The sequence below is a fragment of the Glossina fuscipes genome, unplaced genomic scaffold (genome assembly GCF_014805625.2).
Source record: "Glossina fuscipes isolate IAEA_lab_2018 unplaced genomic scaffold, Yale_Gfus_2 42, whole genome shotgun sequence".
Lineage (NCBI taxonomy): Eukaryota > Metazoa > Arthropoda > Insecta > Diptera > Glossinidae > Glossina > Glossina fuscipes.
The window spans coordinates 529322-555562 of NW_023998426.1; the positions used below are offsets into that span (position 1 = coordinate 529322).

Genomic DNA, 26241 nt, shown 5'->3' on the forward strand with positions numbered 1-26241 from the left:
TTTTTGTAACAAAGAAAGTTCGTTTGCTAAGATTGGAAAGAAAAGTATAACTTTTTTAAAATGCAATCGTGCGACCTGTCCCAGTGAAGCAGACAAGATTACAATACAAATTAATTCACTTCACGAACGTCATGGGACTGGAAAGACGACAGAGTCGAGAAGGGCGATGAATTATTTTCTGATCTTTATATTGCTTCGCATATATGATAATCACATGAGAAAGTTAATAAAGCGTTTTTTTCTTTCACCGTTAGTGGCAACTCTGCTTAAGGAGAGAGAAATAGGAGAGAACGTTTTTCCGGAAAGCGCATGCTTCGTCGTTCAGTCGCAAATGAACACTACAGACATGAAAACAAATTTGTCCTACTGACACACACAGTAAACAGAATGCATGCAGGTGTTTGGTTTTACTAGAAAGCTACCGGAAAACCACTTAAATATTCTGAACAACTAAAGAATATATGAGAGGCAAAAAAAGTGAAGGAGAGCGAGAAAAAAACACATGCTTATGCTTATGCTCTGCGAGTAACACAACACAACCACTTGCTTGATTCATGGCATGGCATGATAACCGACCGACTTCTACAGCTGATATTGCGAGACATATACTAAGTAAAGCGAGATTGCTACAACGTAACGTGTCCGTGAGTATATACACATATATATATATATATATGTATATATTTATATATATTTTTGAACCCTTGGCAAAGGCAACAAAGAATGACTGACACATTGCACAGTAGATATTTAGATTTGTTAGTGAACGGACGCCTAGTAACGGATGCATATAACGGCTATAAAAAAAGTCACACATATACACACACATATATACACACACACACACATACACAAAAGTTCTATAATAAAAGAGAATCCTTCAGTTTTTAACTAATTACTTAGAAAAATATTCTCTATTGTACATGTGTTTTAGTTTGTTTCAACGCAACACAACAAAGGGACCCAATATATAAATGTGAAACTATAACCGTAAGCAAGGAATTAGTTCTCTACTATTATATTAAAGATAGTGTTAGTGTTAGTGTTAGTATTAGCGGTATTGATAGTGATAGTGCTAGTGGTAGTGTTAGACAATGTTATGATTAAGTTAAAATGTTAAACAAAGCGCGAGTACAAATATAAAAAATATATAAACATAAAAAAAAAACAAACAAAAATGTAAAGTTTCTACGTGTATGCTGGTGTGAGAGACTTTATCGTTATGTCGTTGCTATGTTTGTTTGCTCAACGCAGTATTTTACGTTAGTTTTTTAGCCTTTTTCGCCATTTCTTTTTATATATGTTTCTCGAAAACCTCTTTTAAAATGTGAACGAAACTAACGTGTATTTGTGTGTAAATAAAAAGCTTCTATATGTGAGTAGTAAGCAAAAAAGAAATACAAAAAAAAAAAAGAAAAAAAAAAGAAAAGAGTAAAAAACGAAGTACTTGGTTACGCTTAGTTTGCAATAACTGTAACGTCACAATTACTGGAGTATATGCATGCATGCATGCATGCATATGTTTGTATGTATGTGCTTTTGTTCGAATACAAGAAAAATAAAAATATGCAAAAATATGCAAGGGATTATTAAAATCATAAAAAATAAGCACAATTGTTGTCGGGACTAGTGTTAAATAGTGTTTGCATAATAAATGTAATCTCTTAATGTTACGAAAAACGAATGGAATTCGCTAAGAAATTGCGTTACTTTAACTATTTTCCCCTTTCGAACATGCCATGGCGTGTTAAGAATTTCCAATAAATGAGCAAAAACGAAAAAGTGCATTACTTTATTGAATAAAAATTTTCCAAAAATTTAAATTTAATTTTTAAAAAAATAATTGAAATTTTCATTAATTAAGATTTTATATGCGTTTTTTTTTTGTCATCGCTGTACCAATATTTTTATCTGACTTGAAAAGATTCGTCAAGAAACTTCAGTTTGTTCGACTACAAGGGGATACGAAGACTTTAGCAAAATTTTTAAAACATTGCAATGTGTCGAGCAATTTTGCTTCATTATGACATGTAATGACTTAAGTTCTTTACTTGTTCTTGTATATGTGTACGTTTAACGAGAGACGAAATTCTTGGTTTCGCTTATAAGATACAAAAATGTCCAAAAGTAATAGAATTATTAAAGTCTGAGTTAATTTAGCTCTATGTGTCCATCCGTCCGCCTCTCTTTCGCTTGCTTGAAAGCTCGCAAGATTGAAATTTGGCTCACGGTGGTCTGCCGCATAGCCCAGAGCGACTATCAAGTTGGCATACACGAGTTCAATTTCCTGTGCGATAGAACATAAACAAGCTATAATTGGTGTATAATGATAGCTCAAAGGTAAAGACATCCTTCTAACCATCACTTTGTTATCCTTGCAGGAGATATCCTCTCAGTGATTGATCATCTATATATACATATGCTATTTGATGGTCTAAGATATAGTTTGAAAATGACCCATGAAGTTCTTATATCTGGGCTCACAGTAATTCCATAGGGGGATTAGTTAAAATTTCGAGTAAGAATGAATTTGAGTTTCTCAAAACCAGACTTACTAAAGGCAAGAGACCTTAACCAGCTAAGAGGAAAAATACAAAAATAAAATTTTCGATAAATATATTCATCTTAACCTTATTTAAGATGTTAATGTAAAAAATTTCAGCTCCGTTCACTGGTATGCTTACAATTAACAAAATGCTTTACAATTTTTATGTAGTGTAGAGTACAGTAGCCTGATGTTTGGCACAAACATTCCTTCATCAATTAAGAGCACAAGGTTAACAAGTAGTTGCGTGTATCTTCTCGCACATCTATCGGCTATAGACTCTAGGAGCTGAAGTAACCTCGAAAAAGATCGATCTTATTTTCATTTAGCATTTTCGATTCAACGATTAAAATTTCTGAATTTTCAGTTATTCGTTCAAAAATTGTCCCGATTGGTTTACGAACATGTTTGTAGCCAATGATAAAAGATTATTTACAATTTAGTCCATTACATATTAGCAGCTTCTTCACCAAACCGTATATTATTTCGGATTCAATTCAAAATATTTTCGAAAATCATTTATTATTCTACGACTGACAGAATCTCTGTGGGTGACCTTTCTTGATCTTTTCTTAACGGTACATTAACTTTTAACCCCTGTTCTGTTATGAATTATAATTTCAAACTTTTCATGAAGTCATGAGATCATAATTCCAATTTTTTGAATTGAAGATAAAAAATTTCCAAAATATTTAGAAAAAATAATAAGATACTTCAAGTAAGTTACCTCAAACGGAAATAAATATTGAAACAAGGCTAGACACACAGTTTTCTGCAAAAGATGTATTTACTGATCAATTGGAAAATTTTCGATTACAAATGTGATGTACAGTTTCGCAAATTTAGCTAACAAGCTAGAGACATGAAGTAATTGGTGTTCGCTTTAAATGCGTTTGATTTTTTAGTTAGACCAAGTTTCAGCTGAATTCAATGAAAACAAAACGGAATTGAAAACAATTAACATTATTATTGAAAACAACTATGCACACATACATAAATCTGAAACTATTTTCATAAACATATATTTTTTGGAAATCGTATAAAATATTAAAAATGCAAAAAAAAATTTAGTATTAAAGAAAGAAGACAAACAAAAAAGAACAAAGAAGAAAAAAAAATTTTTTATGAAAAATGAAAAAAAATAAAAAATTTGAATATTTAAAGCAACATTAATTAAAATGTATATACAAAAAAGAAAAATAAATAAATAAATAAATGTTACTCTCAAGCAGAAGCAAATTTAAGTTTTCGAAGAAAAAATTAATTTATTAAAACTACAAAAAGGTTCCTCTCAAGCGGACACATAAATATAAATTTTGAAAAAAAAAAAAATGTAGTTTAATAAAAATAAATGTTACTCTCAAGCAAAATACATTTTGAAAGAAAATTTAATTCAATAAAAACAATTCCCTCTTAATTAGAAACTAATATATATTTTGAAAAAAAAAAAAAAAAAAAAAACTTAATAAAAATAATTTAAAATAATTGTACAAAAATTACATAAAAATTGCAATAAAAAATGGACTAATTTAATGAAATTTATTATAAAAAATCATTTTAGCAAATTATCCCGATCTGTATGTAACTTTAAAAGAACTGACATAACATCCTGGAGGTTATTTAAAACAAAAAACAAAAAAATATTTAGACAAATGAATATTTTTTCCAGAAAATTTTAAAAACCGCACTGAAAATCAATATTTATACGTTTTTATGCAGCGTAAAATAAAACAAACAAACAACCCAACCGTTAACATATATTACTTAATCCATTAAATGCCATCAAATCCAAATTAACGAAATGTATGTAAATGTTTTAACATAAATATTTCACAAAAAAATTGCACAAATTTCACAAATTGAAAAAAACAAAAAAAAAAAAAAATAATAATAATAACAGAATTCTTTGCATAACTAATAGTTTGCGGTAATATAGCTATTTTCACGACTAACTGCTAACTAAATGGATTATAATTTGCTTAAGATGTTGCCATTCATTATGTCGTAATAACCTTTTCTTAAGTAAGTGCTCTTATTACATTCATGTGTTATGTACGTAGTAGTAATTACGAGAAAATTATTTTCAAGGCCACTCACAGTTACTTATACGCCGTTTCCTGAAAGAAATTCATTTATTTATTTATTTATTTTTTTGCTAATTCTTTAGAATCAAAGATATGCAAAGTTTATTCAAGCAGTTGCTTTCTTAAGTTAGTACAATATTTTAAGTATGATGAGAAGTGCTGCAATCATCATCATCACAGGTGACTACTGTTAAAGATTGTTGTTTTCATATAGTCCGTACTATCAAAAAGTTAACTTACTCAAGTTACTCTATGCGTCTGTCCGTCCTCTGTCAGCCATCCACCTTTCATTGTCTAAATTTGATATAGACAACCATAAGTCATTTCAAAGCTTCAAAAGATCTATTGTTCCCCTATTCTCCTAATCACTGGGGACTTTAATTTACTTAAAGCTAGACAAGAATTGAGATAAACTTAGAGAGGATTATAAAACTCTAAATATTTTTCTTAAAAAAGATTTGTCTCCCTCCTTAATCAGTTAACTGTCGAACTTAGTTTTAAATACCCTTTACATGCGATGCCAATCAAAATCAAGCGGTGATTATACATGTCGAAATCAATACCGCGTATGTTTGTATAAAAGCGGGGAATCGAATCATTTGAGTACATTTTCTTAAGAAAGTGAAGGACTGCTCAGCATGTGCATGTTCCATCGACGCAAACAAACAGTAATCGGGAGGACTCGTGCCTGGTGAGCAGGCTACGTAGACCAGACCGTGCTGCCCGCGTATTGCGAATACGTTTTACTGTATAAACGGACGGATAGATATCGCATTGTTTTCCCCTTTCTTGAGACAGCGAAACGACCAAAGCGATTAATCGTTACTGGTAGACTTTGGTTTCAAACGATTCGTCGAACAGACTGCACTCCTCTGGTCTCACCAAAGCGATTCAGTGTTTCAGTCGATGTGCATGGTACGCTTGCATCTATCCATGAATTGTTAGGTCTGAAATTCTTAAAATAGATTCGCTTAGGTCACGATGCAAAAGAGCCTTTCATTTATATCGTGCGGGCAAAGGAAAAATCCTATTCGTGAATTTGACACGAAACACGACGTTTCCTCTATGGGAGGGAGTATGTTTGCGTTGCAATATGTGTTCATGTTTCGATTGTTTATTGCTATCAGATATCTAAATTAAATTAAATTAAATTGAAAATTACGATTGTTTATTGTTGCCAGATGTCCAAGCTATTTAAAGAAAAGCGCAACTTCAGACGCGTGCGTCTTTCGCATATATTGTGATTTATTTGAAAATTCCGGTTTCATATTTACATAGTGCAAGTGGTCGCATAAACAATTTTGCAGAAAAATTATAGAAAAACGGAAAAGATAAAAAATCAATAAATTTGTTGTTGAAAAATGTATTGTTATTGAAAATTTGAAAATTTTTAAGAAAATAATAAAATTCATAATCAGGGAAAAATAAAGAAAACTTGTAAGAAAATTAAATTCTTTTTCGGGACCGAATCTTTTATGTCCATCACCGTTTATCCCAAAAAAAGACAAAAGAGTAAAAGAACAAAATTCTCATTTATTATAATATGGTGGGGGGGCGCAGCTGATTTCTTCTATTTTCAAAATAAAATTTTTGGTCGTACAAGCATGTGGTCGTTGTAGGCGTGTCCTTTAAAAAGTTTAGGTCAATTCCAAATTCTTCTGAAGAATGTCTACCCCAATTACTACAAAGTTACGCAAACAGGCAGATGGACCGACGAACCTGCGGACATGTTTATGTACATTCAAAGGTGGCCAAGAATTTGTATAGGGTGTTTGAAGCTTGTTATAAATTAAAAATAATTAAATTTTGATCAATTTTTTACACAGATTTTTTTGTGCGCAGATGCTACAGCATCGCCCATAGAATATTGGGTCAAATATTTTGCTATAGTTTATGAGTAATGAGCAACAAACCAATTTTTTATTCGCTTTGTAAAACGAACGTGTTCGCAGTTCGCATGTTGCTGTGGGCGTGTCCCTCGACCGATTTGCCCCATTTTCAATACTAGCGTGCGTACAAGAACTTACAATATTTCTGCTAAATTTGAAGTCGATAGCTCACTTTTGCGATCAGCGGAATGTTTAGAACAGACATTACACAGACAGACAACCGAACAGATGAACATGGTGAAATCGACTCAGAATTTGATGCTGATTAAGAATACGTATGCCTTGTGTGACTTCTTAAGCTTCTTTCTGTGAATATATTCTTTATACTTTAGTGCTGGGTGTAAGAAATTTGTATATAGTGCCACACAGTTGCGAATCTTATAACACGTTTTCGGTACAACATGGTGCCATTTAATCGTTTTAAGCTAGGGACGCTTATACATTTTGTTTTTCTTCCTTTTTTTGATAGATGAAGGGATATAGATACCTTTGCTTTCTTGTTGTTTTTCCCATTTGCTTAACTGTGATATTTTCAAAGGATTAAATAACACTATTGTTAAGTAAATCGTTGGGGTATTATGGTTATTGGTTTTCATTTCCACGATTGCCTTGTTAATTCCGTAAAACGATATTCAAGTGCATTATAATGAAACGGGATATTAATTATAGTGCATAAATAATGAAATAAATGAAAAATAGTTATAAATTGAACTACAACGAACCTGTCGATATCATCTATCGCTGAGGTATTTTCCTTTTTTTTTTTTTTTTAAATGAATATATTTGGAAATTAACATAAATATTGCATTTCAAATTTTTGATTAAAAAAACTTAAAAAAATATTAAATTAGAACATAGGTGACGACAGTTCAAGTGCAATATGCTGCCTAAGCTAAGGCAAACTTTCCCATCACTATACAATAACCGGGATGTTGACTAAGCTTAAAGCAAACTTTCCCATCACTATACAATAAACGTGGATTTGTCGGAAGCCCTACTTGCAAATATGCCTTGAATCCGATCGCCTTGGTTGGTGCTAGTGTTCGTCTTACCTCTTTTTGGTTGTAGAATTTATATCTTTGGTCTAAATAAATTATAATAATAACATATATATTTTTATTTTCAAGTAATCCGCCTGAGTGGCCGAGTAGGCAAGAGTCTCCACTAGCAACTCAATGATCGTGGGTTCAAATCTCAAGTGGGGTAGTGTTTTTAATAAAAGCCGAAAGTCTTAGATCCTAGTGCTTTTTTAAGACCCTTAGTCTTAGGATTTATTCTCTGGCTAAATTTATAATAATAATAATAATAATAATAATATTTTCAAGTATCGTAAAGACATTATGTGGTGGAATATTGCAAATCAAGTAGCGTTTGTCAAGCCTTGGTCAAATTGTGGCGTCGTTTAATCGAAATTGGAGAGGAATGAAAGCAAACAACTACAAAAGGGCATATACTAGACAATGTCTGCATTTCGTAATGGACAGGCTGGGCAGGATGTGGTTTTATAAGCACATATACAGGATCGGACAGGTATAGTAAAGCGTCGTCTTTTTGGTTGCCAAGGCTTAAAACTTGATAGGACTGAAAGTAGAGGACTATAGAAGCACTTGTCTTGTGGCAGGATATGCGGTTTGTAATAGACAGAAACAGGGACCTGGTTTTATTACCAATTCCTGCTGAAGAATGTTTATCGTATCAAATATGTTTGATAAACTTAACTTATTTTATCTAATTTACTTCTGTTTAGCTTACTGTTGTGCCGAGGATTAAAAACAAAAAAATTTTAAAAATTTTACCTTAACTCTATTACATAATTGGTCAAAATGGTAAAAACCACAATCGCTTGTTGTTATATGTACATAAATAAATGTTTTTTTTCAAATGTAAAGAAACAGCTTTAGGGCTAAACTGAACTTATACTGATACTTATCAAGTAAACAATTTATTGGATATTGTGGCTGTGTTTTGTACAACAAATAAATAAACAATTTTGCTTGTAAACATTTTCTGTATACACGAGGTCCTTGTTATTTGTAGATGTATCTGTACTTTGATCTAACTTTTAAATAACTGTATTAGGCACTTTAAATTCAAAATTTATGTTAATTGTTATTGTATTTACGAGAACTATTGATTTTTTTGCAAAACCTTTAGCGATTTTGCTTAAATTGAATCATTTTTTAGTTTAAGTGTTAGAAGCGGATAAACATCCACTTTTGCGTGAGAAAAGTCATCGAATCTTTCTGTTCCTGGGGATTATGGGAATTAAATAAAATTGCAATGCAGTGAATACGTCTTCGCACCATATTCCTAGTTTATGGGAATTTGTATTTAATATATTGCTTGTGGTTGCATTAAAAGCCTTATACTGGCATTGTGCTCGAGCATTTGAATGAAATTGATTGTCACTGTTTTCGTAAGCTCCGAAGCAAATAATCTCACTAAGATTCTCTATATCATTTCTCTGCCTACACCACTTGTGGTATAAGGGCATGCCTGCATACACTCGAGGGACTTGAGATAAGTTCATTTATTATTATACCGATCAATTCATAAGCACTTCCTGTATCTATCCAAGGTTGTCTGTCCGTGAGTCCGTCTGTCCGCTTTGGTTTCTTGTATCCAACCTAAAATTTTTTAAAAAGTTTACTGAAATTTGGTGAGGGATTGTGGCACAAGGACGAACGCTGTTCAAAATGGTTCGGTTCGGACCACTTTATTTTGAAAAGTCCTTATATGAATAATTATATTAAACGAAATGGTGCAGGTTATTTATCGATGATCTGTGTTTCCCTAAACTGTTTCTCTTTGTTAATTAGTTAAAAAAAATTGAAAAGATGATGATTTCGAACAAAAAGATTTTTACATCTATGACTTAATCACTGAGGGGATGGTCATGAAGGATTATAGATAAAGAACGTATTCGCTTACATTTGCTTTGAGAGTATTATTATTATTATTATTATTAATTTACACAGAGAAATAAATTCTAAGACTAAACTCTTAAGGCACTAGCATAAAAACTTCACCGCATTTGAGATTCGAACCCACGACCATTGCGTTCCTAGTCGAGATTGCTCGCCTTCGGCCACTCAGGCGAATACGCCTGGAGAGTAAAAACGTATGGAACGGTGGCAACTGATGAGTTTTATTCGTGCTACTTACGATAAAAAGCAAATCTGTGTGGATGGGTATACTTGCAATGAACGGCGGAGTAGTAAACGTTATAGTGCAGTTAAAATTTATATAATACGGCATAATTCCAGCTGGGCTTGAGAACGTTATTTTATTCTACTAATCCGTTCAGATTCACTATTTGAATTGATTTCAGCCCATAGGTTTAATTTTTCAGGTTTAATTTTTGTTATTTTATAGAGACAATAGACGAAGAATTACATTAGGCAGAATGACGAAAGCCATCACGTAACAGTAACATTTTAAAATGTCGCATCTAAATAAGAAACTATTTTGATTTCAGTTTTGTAGGCACTGCACACTTTACTACCACTCAAGGTCAACTTTTGTTAAAGTTCGCTGATCGTCCGATACTAACTTTAGTCCATCCACCAATGAAGGACCATCTTCGACAACAGTTTCTACAACAGCAGTAAACGACGCTAAACTACAATTCAGTTTACAAGTCTCAACTGAAGGCTGACAGTTTTCTCAACTAGGCAGTGCGCATTTGTTATTTTTTTGGAAGAGAAAATAATGGATGATCGCACCGCCGGTGGGAATATTAGCGAAGCTCGATTTCTGGTTCACTGGTTTGTTGAGAAAATTGAGATAAATACCGAAGCCACGTGCTTTCTTTCTGCACAGGTGGAGGCAGAGATCAAAATTGAAAAACAGTTATGGATCTACCCAAGGGCAGTTTCATAAGTTAGGAGAGAATGTATTCTAAAGTGATGGCCTATAACAGAGCCACGAAAGTCACGTGCAAGACCAAGGAGTATGTGACGGGTTGCGCGAGTAAAATCCATCACTCAAAATAAATAAAACAGTTTAAGCATTTTTTACTTTGCTTGTTCATAATGCTTGTTTATAACGCGTCACAAAACTATATATATAAATGTTGGTTTTCTTATGAACGCGCTTTCATAGAGGGAAAATTGCAAGAAATAATAATAAACCTTGCAGAGAACCTTCACAATGTCATGTCCATGCACAGTTTCTTCTCCATGTCTGACTTTTTTTGTACAGCTGTCTGTTTGTGGAAAATTTTGAGTTTATTTTATTGGCCCAAAAACACTTGCTTTCTTTTATGACACAAGTCACATACATGAAAACTTTTATATATGTATATAGCATCGTATATTTATACGTATGAATGAATATATCGTCGTTTATTATTACCTCTGAATAGTTTGTATGACATTTTGCTTTATTTTCACTTTTTCTTGCTTTCTTTAATTTTTTATTTGGTTTTTCACAGACATACCTCGAACCCCGAAAGTCAACTTGGCAACGACGAAAGATTAATATGATGGAAATTATTTAAGTTATACCGGTGTGCGGTCAACTAGCGTTCATATAGAAAAAGAATAAGAAGAAATGCATGCACCAGACAAACATATGACTTAAATTGCTTTCAGATATTTTTGTTAAAATAAACTTTTTTTTCGGTTTTTGGCATAAGTTTTGTGAAGTAATAAAATCGTCCATCGCATGTGACCTTTTTTGTGTGAGTTTTTCTAATGGTTAGAGAGTACAAAAGTTTTTATATTATATTACTTAGTTTATTTGTTTTTTTTTTTTTTTAAAGTTTTTTTAGTCATTTTCCCCAACACGTTTTGCAAAGAAAAGCCATTTATATCGATTATCAATTTTGTGGTAAATAAAACATATTTTTGATTGAGATTTGGACCAAATATTTTTTCAATATGTTTTTTAGACCGCGTAAAATATTTGCGGAATACAACATCGTATAAATGTTTTTCATGCGGCATTTTAGAAGACTGACGCCTTTTGATGTAATTTTCGACGACTTGCTCTGCATATAGCGGGTAATAGACCATAATTCGGCGGGTGTTTGTTTTCAAACCGTCAAGAGTTTGTGGACATAAACTCGATGCATTCGTTGCTTAACCCCATGAAAAGAAATTTAGCGGTGGGAAATCGTAGGATGTTAGCGGCCAAGTGTGAAATTACACGTCGGGAAAATATTTCACGAAACAATGTCAAATCGAGGCATATTGTGTCAACGGTGGCAACTTTATATGCTCATTTCAAGCCAAAAAAAAAACACAAAATTAGAATTGACCGTTTGTGTCACCCTTTCAAGCCAAATGCCTCACAATACAATGACTTTTTGTATGTAACGATTTTTACGGATAGATACTTTGGGGATTTTCATTGCCCCAAATGCGACAGTTATGCTTGTCGGCAAAAAATTGCTATCTTAAACGTTTCCACGCATAGTTCTTGTGTTAAGCGAATTTTGCAACGATGGAGACGCAAAGATCAATAGAAAATCCGTCATCATTTGCTGCAAGGTGGGCCTAAATGCTGTGCGTGCAGTGTAATAAATAAACTTGGATTTTCTTTGATACTTTCATTTCGATGATATGCGGGCCTTAACAAAACCGTTACAAATCGAGTTTCGTGAAATTTCTTCATAGTTTTGTCGAAAGTGCGCTCATGTGGACAATTACCTCGACCTCGAATTTGCTCGCAATGCACAGAACATACCTACTGCAGAAACATATTTTTTGTAGTAAATTTTTATTATATTAACACGTTCACGGGGTTCTGAAACGACCAATATTGTGAAATGGTGAACATTTCACTAAACCTACGATACCTCAAATAACAATTATATTTCACTTATTTTACTGAAAAAAGGTTGCCAAAATAATTAACACTATGCAATAACAACATTATTTGTATGAGCAAAAAATTTGGCAGTGAATTCGCAAAATCTTTATAAATTATATCCAGTTAATGATAATATTTTTTCTTTCATGTTTTATTAGAAATAGGGCAAAATTGTAAAAGGCAAAATAGTTGAAATTTTAATTTAATTACTTAATGTAATGTATTATTCAAATATTTTAAAATGACCTTCAAAGTATAATTAATTAAAAAGAATTACGACTCAGTAGCAAAAAATTTATTTAATAATAAGGAGGATAAAAAAGTTTGAAGATAAAAATTGCACGGTACTAATGACTAGTGTGTGAACTAATGAGTGGCCCTCCATGCCTTCTTATACCAACGTTAGTTCACCTTGAAGAGTTACTGAGACTTCCATATACGGGTAATTAATAGAACGTGCCTTTTCAATATGCATCATACACTAACCTAGACCACGAAAATGTTAGCTCGCATCCTATTCCGTTTTCTTAAGCACTTGGTCCAATTTTGTATCCATATTTTTCGATAATCGTGGAAATGTTTCGCCGCGAACCTACTCTAACATATAGGGAAATCTTGGTTCGCAATAATGCAACTGCTCTCACTTCATTCGCTGTCGTAGCCGTTTTCACTAAAAATTCAACTGACATCGATTATGGAATAATGCCATTCTCCTGATGTAACTCCGTTTGGTTTATGGCTATTTTTGGAATTCTACCAAAATTTTTCGCAGACATGTTTATGCATTTATTTTATCTCATTGAATGCTGAAAATGTTGCCAGGAAATTTCACGCAAACGATAAATAAATTACCTAACAGTAATTGATAAGCCTGCGGGATCCAAATAGCAGAATTTTGATATCTTGCGATTAGGGTGTTATGTTTATATAAACAGGATTAGCGCATAAGACGACAATAGCCAGCTGAGATAATAGTTCGTCTATAAGCTTGTCTAGAGTAGGCAAACAGGTCAGAACTGCGAGTAAGAAGTCAGTGCGCGCGTGTTCGAATCTCAAAAGCGGTTGAGTTTCTTTTGGTTGCAGCTATAGCTAGAGCTCAGTCAATTGGGCATACACTCGCTAGGCTGCCACCCCTGCTTCTTTCACTTTCCTTTCTACTTTCTAACTATCCACACGTTACACAAATAGGGGACATCCCTGAGCGATTGCCCAAAAAAAAAAAAAAAAAAATAATAAAATAAATAACGGACTAATAGAGTATTTTAATATAGGCGAAAGGTCAAACGGTCGATGGTTGTAATATGTAGTTGCCATTGTATAGCTAGCCAGTTCGCGGTAAGGGGGGTATCAGTTTTTATTCAGCAAACGCTGGACAAACGGTTAGACTCAAGAAACACTTACGGAGACAGATGAACCATTGCAGCTTTTTGACCCACCCCTGGGTTATTCTACACCCTGCCCGGTCCATAGTTTTCTGCGTCCAAAAATTTCACTATATATCCAAAAGTAAGCTAAGATTTACCCATACATGTTATATATACAAAAATTACATTGAAACAAGACTTAATAATATGAAAATTTATGCATGCGTTTGCTTGGCCAGACTTTTATATCAACACTAAATACTTGCTTGAATAGAGAAATTTCCTTAGGCATCAATAGTTTAAAGCAAATGATATAATATCAGAGACCACCGCATAGTCAGGCATACAAAAAAAATTCGTTTAATTTTCTCTTAAACTCAACGAAAAGGAAATTGACAATTCACCTTTTGTTTCCGCTATCCGGTAACAATTAGCTAACCGCTGCAATCAGCAGCCAATGGTAAAAGTCTTCTTTGCGGCTGGAAATTAATGTTTGTGGGTGGAGCAGATGGTAATTTCATATAACAACAACAACTATATCTACATAACAATGCTATAAAAATAAGTCTACACATGCATTAACAATTACTTCAAACACATATTTATAACAATATGTGTTATATATATATGTATACACATATAGTTATATTTATTTTTCAAAGCTCGTTCACTCGGCATGTGTTTACTTATATACGTAGCCGTGTTCGTAAGTAGATGAATGAAATATTTGCCATCTACAAATTGTACGTGTTGTCTGTACATTTTTGTTGTTTGGATTATAGAATGAAAATTTTCAAGAGAGGAGACATTGTTTTCTGCTGTTAAGACTTTAATACTGTCACGTAAACAAATAGACAGACAGTCTGGTAGATTCAGAGGCTGGTAGGCAAATGTATAGTCAAATAATTGGATTGAGTTTCAGGGCGAAAATGTAAAGGAGAGGAAAGAGAGAGAGAGAGAGAGAGAGAGAAAGAGAGAGAGAGAGAGAGAGTGAGAAGGAGAGAGAAAGAGGAAGAGAGAGAGTTCGTGTATGAATGCCTTTCGCAAACAACTATCTTTTAGTTTATCATCAGAGAAACATCTTAACATGCATCTTAAGACATCGTTATCGTGACTTAGCGTAATAGGGAAAATATAATTTTTTGCTGTTTTGTCATTTTGACAAGAGATATAATTACGAACAAAAAAAAAAACAAAAAGATATGACTTGATTTACTTGTAGTTTCTTTTCTTGAGATATTTTTTTCTATTAAGGAAAACTTGTATTATTACAATCAAAAAATGGAATAAATTACGACATTTACCCTTAAATAATTTAAATAATTTAAACTAAACAAAATGCATATACCCTGAAGCGAAATTTTTTTGTGCGCTTAACGTCAAATGTTTATTTATAAATATATTTCAAAATAGAAAAATGAGTTTTATTAATAATATAAAATGAAATAAAAGAGTTAGTTAACTTGCTGGTTAACTTTAACTATTTCCGTCAGATGTTAGTTATTGCTATAGCTCTACATATTTGATGTCTAGTGTGTACGTTTTATGCAGTGCATTTATGGACAGGTTGTAAGGTGGAGTCGATTATCAGTTTTCATATTGAAATTGTTTTAGATGCGCCCCTCACATGAGCAAAAAGATCAAGTTTGATATTTTATGAAAAAGTGTAGCCAATGCTTCGCAAATCACATAGGCAGCTTTGCTTAATTTTTTTGCATCGTAAAGCCTTAATAGCGTAAATTTAAGCTAATACTTTAATAAAAATGCAATGAAAATTGCTAAGCAACGGGATGGTCCGAGTTGCTTGAGGTATGATAGTACGAAGTAGAACTAGCTGGAGAAGATGTAGGGAAGTCATACCAATAAATAGATTTTTTATGCACAATAAGAATAGAAAGCATTTGGTATAGGTGAAGATGGAATGACCTGTACATGGACTCGCTCCTAATCTGCTTGAAAAATTTTTGGACTCTTTTTAAAGTAATGATTAGGAGAGGAATGTTTGTAATTTCAAATACAAAGTCAGAGACGTTGGTAGTTTTTTGAAAGCATAGGTCGCATAATTTTAACCAACAATAGGACGAAATATTGGATAAACAATAGAGAAAAGATGATGAAAAAACGATTCGTACTTAACTTTTATTACACTCTACCACAGCTTCAAGCAAATAATTTTGTACCGTATATCCATCTCCAAGGAGTTGTCAAATTTTTACTATTCTTTTGCTCTAAACTTTACTCAAACTTTTTGAAAATTTTTCAACTATAGTTTAAAATATAATTAAGTCTTGTCAACTCTTTTATAAATCCCTCAAGAGCGAGCGGAATCTTTGTGTATTATTTCGTGCTGAGGTATGTGTTATCTGGGCATCACTTACCTTAAAAGTTTTTGATGGTTATTTGTATATGTTAAAAGCACTTAAAAAAAATTGGTAAGGCATCATTATTTGATGGTTACATGAAGGTAGTCTTATCCGCCAGATGATTTCAATTTCCGAGTTCAGTGCTCTCTTATGACAAAAGTTGCAGCAATCGCTCGTAAGCTAATTTTTACGATTTTATGGAGTTAAGTTAAAGAGAAATTTTCGGGATAAGAAAAAAAAGGCGATACCTATGGGGTTGTAACCATTTGACCAATCATCCAGGCGTTTCCCCCTACACGTGTTACACGCTGATTATGGGAAAGAGAAAAAAAGGAAGTAGAAGAGAAAGAGAGTAGGGGATAAGGGGTGGCGTCAGACTGTACACCAATTACAGTTACGATCATGTGTGTCTTGTAATTTTCGACTCTAATGTCTCATAGTAACTTGACCTCAGAAATTTGAAAATCTCTACAACTGAAGGAATTTGGATAACTAAATAACATGCTTGGAATTAAAAAAAATTCCACGAACAGTGAAGTTCGGCGACATTACATTTCCAAATTAGTTAGACTATGTTTAGCACGCAAAAAAAAACACTATGCGGTGCGTATAACTGCCTTCGTTATCCATTGAATTCTTGTACCTGTTTTCATAATTTAAAAACTTGGCTCTTCCCTCTTTCTAAAAATCCAGAATTCCTTGACTACAAGAGATTGCATTCTATCTCCAATGCCTTAAACTTCCTTACCATTTTAGATTTTGAGGTTAATTTGATACCCGGTAATCAAGTGGTCATTAGTGATCAGCCTTTATTTACTAAAACGAACTACGTCAAACTGAGGAACTTGTTGGGAGGCATCGAAATGAATGTGATAGACACCGCGACCTGATGCATTAATTTTTTTTTTTTTCATAACACCAGCGATATGGGTGTCAGATAAAAGAACTTGGAAGAGTAGAATGCGAATAGCATGGTGGTGGGTATGCGAGACCTGGCCACTGCCGAATACAACTTTCTTATTTGTTTTTATTGGAGAGTGGAATGCGAAAAGCTTTGTGGTGGGTATACGAGACCTGGCCACTACCGAATACAACTTTCTTATTTGTTTTTATTTATTTTTTTTCTTCCCTTTATTAATTACATTTTAAGTTATTTTTTGGCTACTGACTTATTCTGTAGCGGAGTTTAATTTAATAGAAATAACAATTGATAATAACTGAATTGTGATTTTTGGGATAGCATGACTATGGATTTGACAGCCTTGCCAATCAAGTTCGAATTCAAGTTCATTTATTCCAATTTAATTTTAGCAAAGATAGTTTACATATAAAGTACTATACTTCATTACATAATTTTCTTAACGCAGTTTTTCACATTTCTCAAAATATAAATTTTATTGAGTAGTGTAGTGTTACTGCGTCTACAATGCCTATGATAAACGAAACAGGAAAACAACTAAATGCTCATGCTCCATAAAATGGAGTGGGCGCGGCTGTTTTTTTATACTTTTAAAATAAAAGTTCTAGTCGAATAGGTCTATGGATGTTGTAGGCGTGTCCTTTGAAAAGTTTGCGTCACGTTCTTTTCTCCTTCTTTTGCAAATTTGCAGGCGATGTCTTCATTTTCGCTAACGGGAAAATGCTTACCACAAACACACCACAGTTGCCCAGGCAGACAGATGGATAGACGAACAGACAGATCTTACTTACTTTATGGGCATGTTGAAACTTGATCTTGTGCGTTATAGAGACACTGGAAAAAAATTAAATTTTGATAAACTATAATATTGGATAGACATGGTAAATTTTTCCCATTTTTGTACACAAATGCTAAAACATCGCCTATAGAATATGCGTTCAAATTTTTGTGCACTTATTTGCTTTATTTGCATTTTTTATTCCTTTTGAACAACAGAGGTTTTCTCAATTTACGGGGTGCTGTGTGCAACAGACATTGCAGAAATGGAAAGACGGACAGACGAGCATGCTTACATCGATTTAGAATTTTATGCTTATTAAAAATATATATACCTCGTGGGGTCTCCGAAGCCTTCTTTTGGTTGTTGCAAACCTTTTGATAAGATAAATATACCCCTCACCCTTCGATGATCGATATAAAAAAATTATAATTTTTTGTTGGCAGCGAAGGCAAATGGCTGATATTAAATTAAAATATTTTAAAGGCTGCTATCAATTGAATTTCCTCTGCTATCAATTAAAAGGTAAAATTTATAAAACTAGTCTCTTTCTCATTATTTTTGCTTTTCGCATAGAAAATGGTTCAATGCTTCGGTTAAATATTTTCCTTTTCATTCCCCAACGCTGTTGTGCTGCAATGGTATATTAAGTTTGTACGTATGTATACAAACAAAAAGTCTTGGTTCAGACATTGATTCTAAGCATGTCTTTCCGTCTGTTCATCTTTCCATCTGTCGGTGCGTTTGTCGTATTTCCTTATATTCAACTTACAGATTGCGTTTTCTGAAACGTTGATGAAACTTGATGCGTCGACATGTTTTGGTCCAAAGAAGAACTCTAATGAAATTCGTTTGCATCTCGAACCACCTTTTCGATCATTCTCTATATAAAGACTTATTTTGAAAGGTCGTTACGTGAGTAACTCCATTAAACGAAGTGATGTGAGGGATTAAATAATGGATTGCGTGCGATTATAGTTTTTTTCAATACACTTTTTACAACAATTTTTCGAAATACATATGATGAATATTATTGTAAAATTTTAGAAGATGTTTTTTTCTTGGCTTCAGATATATTTGAATATTGTAGAGTAGGCGAAAAGAAAAGGTTTGTTGAAGTTGCGCTCCTTTTTCCATGGATTCAAAACAGATTTCTTGCAACACATGAGCCTTTGCGGGGAAGTTTCAGCTTAATGTCTTACCTGTTGTTTTCTAACTCCTTCAATATGCTACAATGGACTTCTTCAGATTATGTGCGCATCCATTTAAAAGAGTTTCCAAACAGAAAGCTATTAGCATAGCTTTATTCTGCAAGCGCTTCGAGAGCTGTCAAGACTTCTACCACGAGATTAAAAGTTTGGTATGAAGTTGTTTTATATTAATTATGCGTTCGCCTATAGAATTACATATGTTTTTACGCTTTTCCCTATTATTTTATAGTACGTAAACTGGAAAGTTTGCGCTTCTGTCGTTGACAGATGCGGCAAAGGCGGTATGTTTTAACAAAAAAAATCTTTAATTAAAACAATAATAAAATAATGTATTTACTGCAATAAAAAAATATATCAAACACTTTAAAACTTTAAATGCGCCCATCTCGAAACATGAATTTTGAAAAACGTTGTAAAGATAACACATTGAGTTCATTTAAATGCTACATGTCAAAAAATTAATTTCATATATATTTATGAAAACTGTAGGTATTCAAGTTTCGCCGCAAACTCGACGACAAACTTCTTTTTATTCGCAGCAATACTTGTAGTGCAAAGTTATATTAAGTTTGTGCGATTGTATGCATTACCCAAAAGGGCTCTAGATAGATCCACGTTTTCTTATTCTAATTAAGCTTGTCTGTCCATCTGTTTATTTTGCCTTGCACAGGTCGAAATTTTTGAGATATGTTGATAAAATTCGGTGCAACGAGAGCGAGCTTCTCCATATTAAGCCTTACTTACTGCATTAAACGAAGTGGTATAGGGTATTTCATGGTAGACAACTTCCCATTACATTGTTTTCACTTTTTATATATATATAGGCATATATTTGTGAAAACAGTCGGTATCCAAGATTTATCTCAAATCGATAATAAATTTCTTTTTTCTTCTCCTTCTTCTTCTTCTTCTTCTTTTCTTCTTCCCTTTCCCTTTCATTTTCGGATTTTATTTCGCAATTTCTATTGTAACCGCTTTTTCATCTCTCTTTAATAATCGTAAAATAACAAAATTTATCTTCTGCAGTATGCGAACTCTGTTCTAAGACTTATTCAATTTTGCTTAATAAAATAAAATTCTGTGACTTTGCCAAGAAGCAAAAAAAAAAAAAATAAAAAAAGAATGCGTAACGAGAGCATATGTGCGTTTGACATTAACACTGAAAAATTGCAAATATTGCAAACAAACACAATGATTCATCATTAGATTTGCAATGAAGAACAACAACAATAACAACAACAAAACTACTGATATTAAGATTATCATCATTAGCCTTATCAGCAATACACACACAATTAATTTGTAATATGTATGCAAGAAAAAACTATATGAAAAATAAAACTAAACAAAAATAAAGGAATAAAGAGAGAAAATATTAAACCTGTAACTAGCCAGCATGAAGGCAAACATAACATTATATTACATTGACATTGATATAACAAAGGGAAATGTATGATGAAAATTTGGCATAGATATGTATAGTCGCAGTCAAGGTATTGATATTAAATTTTATAATGCAGAAAAAAAAAGCGAATTTCTATATCCATTATCGAAGGACGTCCATGTGTCCGTAGTTATTGCGTAGTTATTGTTGTTGTAAAAAATTTAAATACATAGAAATTTGCAGGAAAAGTCGAAAGTTTATAACCGCCATTATTTTGAGGTTAATTTCAAAGTTTTAATTAAAAAGTGGATACGAACTGTCTATTAAATGACTCTACAGTGCTTAAAAAAAACGCGAATTCACCTTAGCTTAAATAGTTTTCATTCATGTTTAATGGCCCCGAGCCATATATTGCAATATACTGATGCCTTGTTTTACGCTTATTCTCTGAGTTTTCTCAAAAGCTGATATTAATCGAAAATGTGTGCAACGATTAGCGTGTAAGTACATTTATAAAAGTTGCTTTAAAATGACCCTTTAAATCAGTCCCTATACCATTATCCTTTGCAGCTATTGGGAACTGTTATCTTGTCGTATACACTTTAACTGAGTAACTATAGTTTGCGATTCAAGTCACGCATCTATAAATTGCTTTTCTGTTTTATAATAAAATTGCAATTTTTTTTTTTTTTTTTACCCTCATATCATTCACATCGATTCGTCGTTTCGATTAGTGTATTTCATTTTAGAAATAGCTTTTCAATAGCGTTAATTTTCGTTCTTTATCCTCTACGTTTGTTCTTTGCGTCTCTCTGCGTCTCTATGCAAGCACTGTTTGTCATAATCACATTTAAAGGTCAATCAAAAATTTCATTAAGCAAGTGATGTTGTTATGCTTCATATACACTTAAAATCAGCTTAATAATAACTAGCCAATCTGACCGGCCAATTCAATTCGGTTGAACAATTTGATGTATGGCGTTAAAATGACTCTTAATAGCAGCAGGTTTCAAAGAAGAAAATATCATTTTAAACGAATGACATTATTTCAGACGCATACGCATCAGTTAAAATGAGTTCAAGCACACTTGAGCTATGACAAAGGTTAAATTATAAACGTTTGCCGACATTGATCCCCTACTGGCTGACTGACTTATTGTTATTGAACGTGAGAGTAATTTTCGCTTTAGTTTTATTACATATCCACCTCAATGAAAGAAGGTAAATTTATTTTATCAAAACGTTTGCAACACTTAGAAGGTAACCCTCAAACAGTCTCTAAAGGCCTTATCAAGCCTTCGTGAACAACACATCTTGAATCAATCTGAAACTGATTGTCCGTACATCCATCCATCTGGTGTCTTTCCATTAGGTGTCTTTGGTAAAGCAACTGCTAGAGGCAAATGGGTTAAATCGGAATGAATGGGTGAATATTTCCAGTACGACGTAAACTATTTTCAATACAATGGGACTTTTTACTTTTCACTCATCCCGTCGTTCAGTGCAAGTATACCCATCCCCACACGTTTGCTTTTTATCGTAAGTAGCACGGGTAAAACTCCTCAGTTGCCACCGTTCCATACGTTTTTACTCTCAAGGCGTATTCGCCTGAGTGGCCGAAGGCGAGCAATCTCGACAAGGAACTCAATGGTCGTGGGTTCGTATCTCAAATGCGGTAGAGTTTTTAATGACAGCCGAAAGCCTTAGATACTAGTGCTTTAGGACTTTAGTCTTACAATTTATTCTCTGGCTAAATTTATAATAATAATAATAATAATAATACTTTTCTCTCAAAAGAGATACAACGGATAAAAATTTCCACTTGGATTTTAAGGCTAATTCAAAACGACTTAACTACTTTAAATGAAAACAATTGACCACGCCCATTATAGGATACAAAATTTTATTTATCTTTTTCAAGATAAATATAAAGCGGGTATAAAAGATTCGCTTATAGCCGAGTGGATGTTTATCGCTTGTTTGGTTTTTTTTGGCATTGCAGCAAATGTTACAGACCGTATGCTTTTGACGTTAACATACTATTAAGCGAATTTTTCTATGCACGCGCTACTGCCGTTCATTATTTGGTGCGGTATAAGTTAATTATGACATAAAATACTACTTGGGTCTTCAAATAAATTATAGTGAATGGAAAATATGAAAACGCCTATTAAGTAAAGATTATCTGATTACCGTAACTTTTCAAAATTTTTGCATTATTTTCATATTTCTTTTGCAACACTCTATGGAAACCAACTATATTTATCATAAGCTATTTGCGAACACGCGACGTTTAGGATTACGCTGCTTTTGCTTTCATTCGCTTTATTATTAATATGCCTTAAAGCATATAACATAATTTTGTTTTCGACTTTGTCCCAAAGTAGATTTCAATCACTTAAGTATTAATATGTACAAAGCTGGGGTGAGTGGTGTAATGTGAGTAATAGTTTGTGAAATAAATCGATATACTGAAGTTGTTAACAACGACAGTAAAAATAAGTTGTGAAGAGAGGGACGGGTGATGGGAAGACAGCGAATTTGTTAACGTTAAAGACTTACCTGTTTACGATACTTGAAAGAAAGAGTTCCTGAGATGTCAGTCTATGTTAGTATCTTATAGCTGAAGAATGATCCAAATTTTTTATGTCCTCCACTAACGTTTTATGGGTTGTGTTTCAAATCCTTGTACAATAGCCCAGCATTAACAAAATGAAATGATTATTTATAATATTGCCCTTTGAACTTTTTGGTCGGCTTTAGCTATATTTTGTACTTGTCGCCAAATACTTGCCGCGCATTATTTGATTATTTTTATGACTGGCTCAACAATGTATTGCATTTTGGCTATCTACATGCAATTGGGACATGTACTGCAATACTATGTGAAATTGCCTTGTTAGATGAAAGTAATGAAAGTAACGACTCAGCATTTATTTACTTAAATTAAATGTGTTATAAATAAATTGCAAGTATTGCGGAATAAGCATTTTCATTTAGTAATTGCACATACAAAAATTGTTTTAATTTTGTATAAATACCATCCAGCACATCCAGCATAAAGCCATCATTAATGCTTACGGAAATGAATGAATCAATAGCTCGGAAAACCGGGTGAGAGCATATCATTTGGTGGGGGAACTAATGTTAGCGATCGGCTAGGCATCTCGACATGTCCAATAGACAGGAATGAATATGAGGAATATGTCTATATGTATTTATATACATATGTGTAGCATGTGTAGCTCCCTGCGGCTGAGCTAAGATCATCATAATCCAGGATCCTACCGCAAGATTTATTTGTACTTTAGGTCCAAATTAGTGAGGTTGTTTGCAGTACTGAATTCTTAATTTATTTCAAAACGATAAATGCGAAGATAAATGTGAACATATTGCTTCTACTTTCCTTGATGATCTGGAGCAAGCATACTTTATGCGGCTCCCAAGCAGCCCCATGTAAATATGTAAAAAATCTCAACTATATCTGAACACAATACTACTTTAGTTACAAATTGATTTTCTCGAATGAAAAATATTCCCGTATTAATCCTCAACAATGCTTATTACGATTACTTAGGAAAATTACACTGTATAGTATCTTGTCCCTCCACCTGCTTCGTAGATAATGTATTTTTTTCTATTTAATTTTGCTCTAATGTTATACAATATTTTATATTTTCTTTTGTGTTTAATAAATCTTCTCATATTACAGTTTCTTTTAAAGCTACTCTTCCCTCAGTTTATATAGTGTATTACAAAAAAGCAACAACGGACTTGTGATGTTTTTCTGTACCATCATGAACATTAATGTGCTACACGTTTTTACGGTATGGAAATAGGAATTGGAGATATCATCTGAGATAATATCGCTAAATAGCGGAAGCGATTTAGATATGCGCTCTCGCGTTTATCAATTTCAATTACAATTATATCTCCAAATATTCTTGTACGAGCAAGTTTCATATGAATTATTATCCTCAAGTTTAAAAAAGTTTGTAAAATAGACTGTTGTCAATGACATATCTAATATCGTCTAGAGTTTTAGAGTTTTTCGATCATTTTTATTTGTTTTCTTTACTAACATCGAAAAGTCGTTAAAATAACCGCAGTTACCGCCTGAAAGTATTTAAAGCTTTATGTGTATAAAATGAGTCAAGTGAGTGTGTTTTTTCTTTATAAAGGAGAAGAAAAAAAACGAAGTATATGTTTACAACATGTTGTTGAATAGATTCATCCGATATATACGCTAATCAATATAATAAACGAGTTTTGTCTGAAAAGCGAGTCAGAAAAATGTTACTTTTCGGAGGTTAGTGCAGCTACCTTTCAATACAGCTATCCAAAATTATAGTGCCATAAATGACGCTAAAAAGACCCCTTACACCCCCCGTATTTAAATTGCCTTTATATTGTGTAGGCGTATCGCATATCGAAAACTCATATTACAAAATTATCATTTGAAAAATGCGCGCCCAAAAGGGTTAAAATTTTAATGATTGCTTAATACTCCTGCAATTATCCTCGACGAATGCTATCTTATTTCAGGCAAGGTTTGAAACGTTTCACACAATCTTCATATGTAATGTTAATTGAAAAGTTGAAAAGAATGGATCGCGAACCATGTCAAATGAAAACCGCGCGCCGAAAAGGATTAAAGTTTTGAGAACTTATCTGGGTATGGAATGCTCTGCAACTTTTATCGACGAATGCTATTTTCTTTAGGGTTAGGTCTGAAACATTTCACACAACTTTTATTTGCAGCTTCATTTCGAAAGGTCGAAGAATGGATAGCGGACCGTTGATAAGCACCAACAACTGCGCTCCCAAAAGAGTTAAAGTTTTAAGGAGAACTTATCAGGATATGCGAAAAAATGCTCTCCAACTTTTGTCAACGAATGCAACCTTCTTTGGGATTAGGACTGATACGTTTCACGGACCATTTATATGAAATATAATATAATTTTCTAAGCTTTTCTTCTTGTGCTGCCTATGGCTCTCAAGTTCATTTATTGCACTTTTGAATTGATTGAAAGAAATCCTTCTAAATACCTATCTGTAGGTATACTAAGTTTTTGTGTTTTTTATCCAATGAAAATCAGTTGTAAATCTAAAGTAGCAGACTTCTACTGCTCAACTTGCTTTACCTTTACATTTTTGTTCCAGTGATTATAAGTATTATATGAAAAAGATCTATATTTACTTTAAGCTGATATTTATAAGAGTGTATCGACCAAACTATTTGCTAATTGTTGATGTGGAGGATGAAACTTCAAACCTTGTTCGTTTTGATAAGCTCAAGTTGGCTTTAAGATTGTACGAGCTCTCAGAGTAAAGATCCCAATAGTAAAACAAGCATTAATTGATGATATCCAGCGGAATATATTAAATAAAATGAAAAAAATTGTCGCAAATCTGTCAAAGGTGTAAAAGCTTAAATAAATGTTTGTCTTAATTAAAAAATAATTATTATTAATTACAATATTAAAAAGCTAATAAAAATTTAATTAATTTATCCTCATTTAACAAATCATGTTTTATATTTTTTTTCTGATTTTCGTTTCAGCTTTTTTTTTATGCTCACAACAGCAAAAACCTGACGTAAATATTTAATAGGAAAAATAAGCACAAAAAGAAAGAAAACAGAAAGAAAAAATTTTTAAAGAAATATTAAAAAAAAAAAAGAAAAAAAAAATCCTAATAATGAGCAAACGTGCTTACGTATATACGCATATAAATGTGAATAGAAATGCAAACCAATTGTGTGTATAATAGAGGATGCAACGATAATGTTGATGATGTCACTAAGAAAACCAAAAAGATCACTCTTCTTCTTCTTCTTCGTGTAATAATATCACTTTGAAAGAAAAAGAAAACAAAAAACAAAAAT

The 26241-nt window shown here is 32.7% G+C and overlaps 1 long non-coding RNA gene across 1 annotated transcript; it reads left to right on the plus strand.

The window, feature by feature from the left end:
- The first annotated feature begins 1047 nt into the window (after nucleotides 1-1047).
- On the plus strand, nucleotides 1048-25954 carry LOC119637001. Its single transcript, XR_005247202.1, has 3 exons — nucleotides 1048-1375; nucleotides 4107-4567; nucleotides 25918-25954. It is a non-coding gene; the product is annotated as an uncharacterized LOC119637001 (long non-coding RNA).
- Nucleotides 25955-26241: the final 287 nt, after the last annotated feature.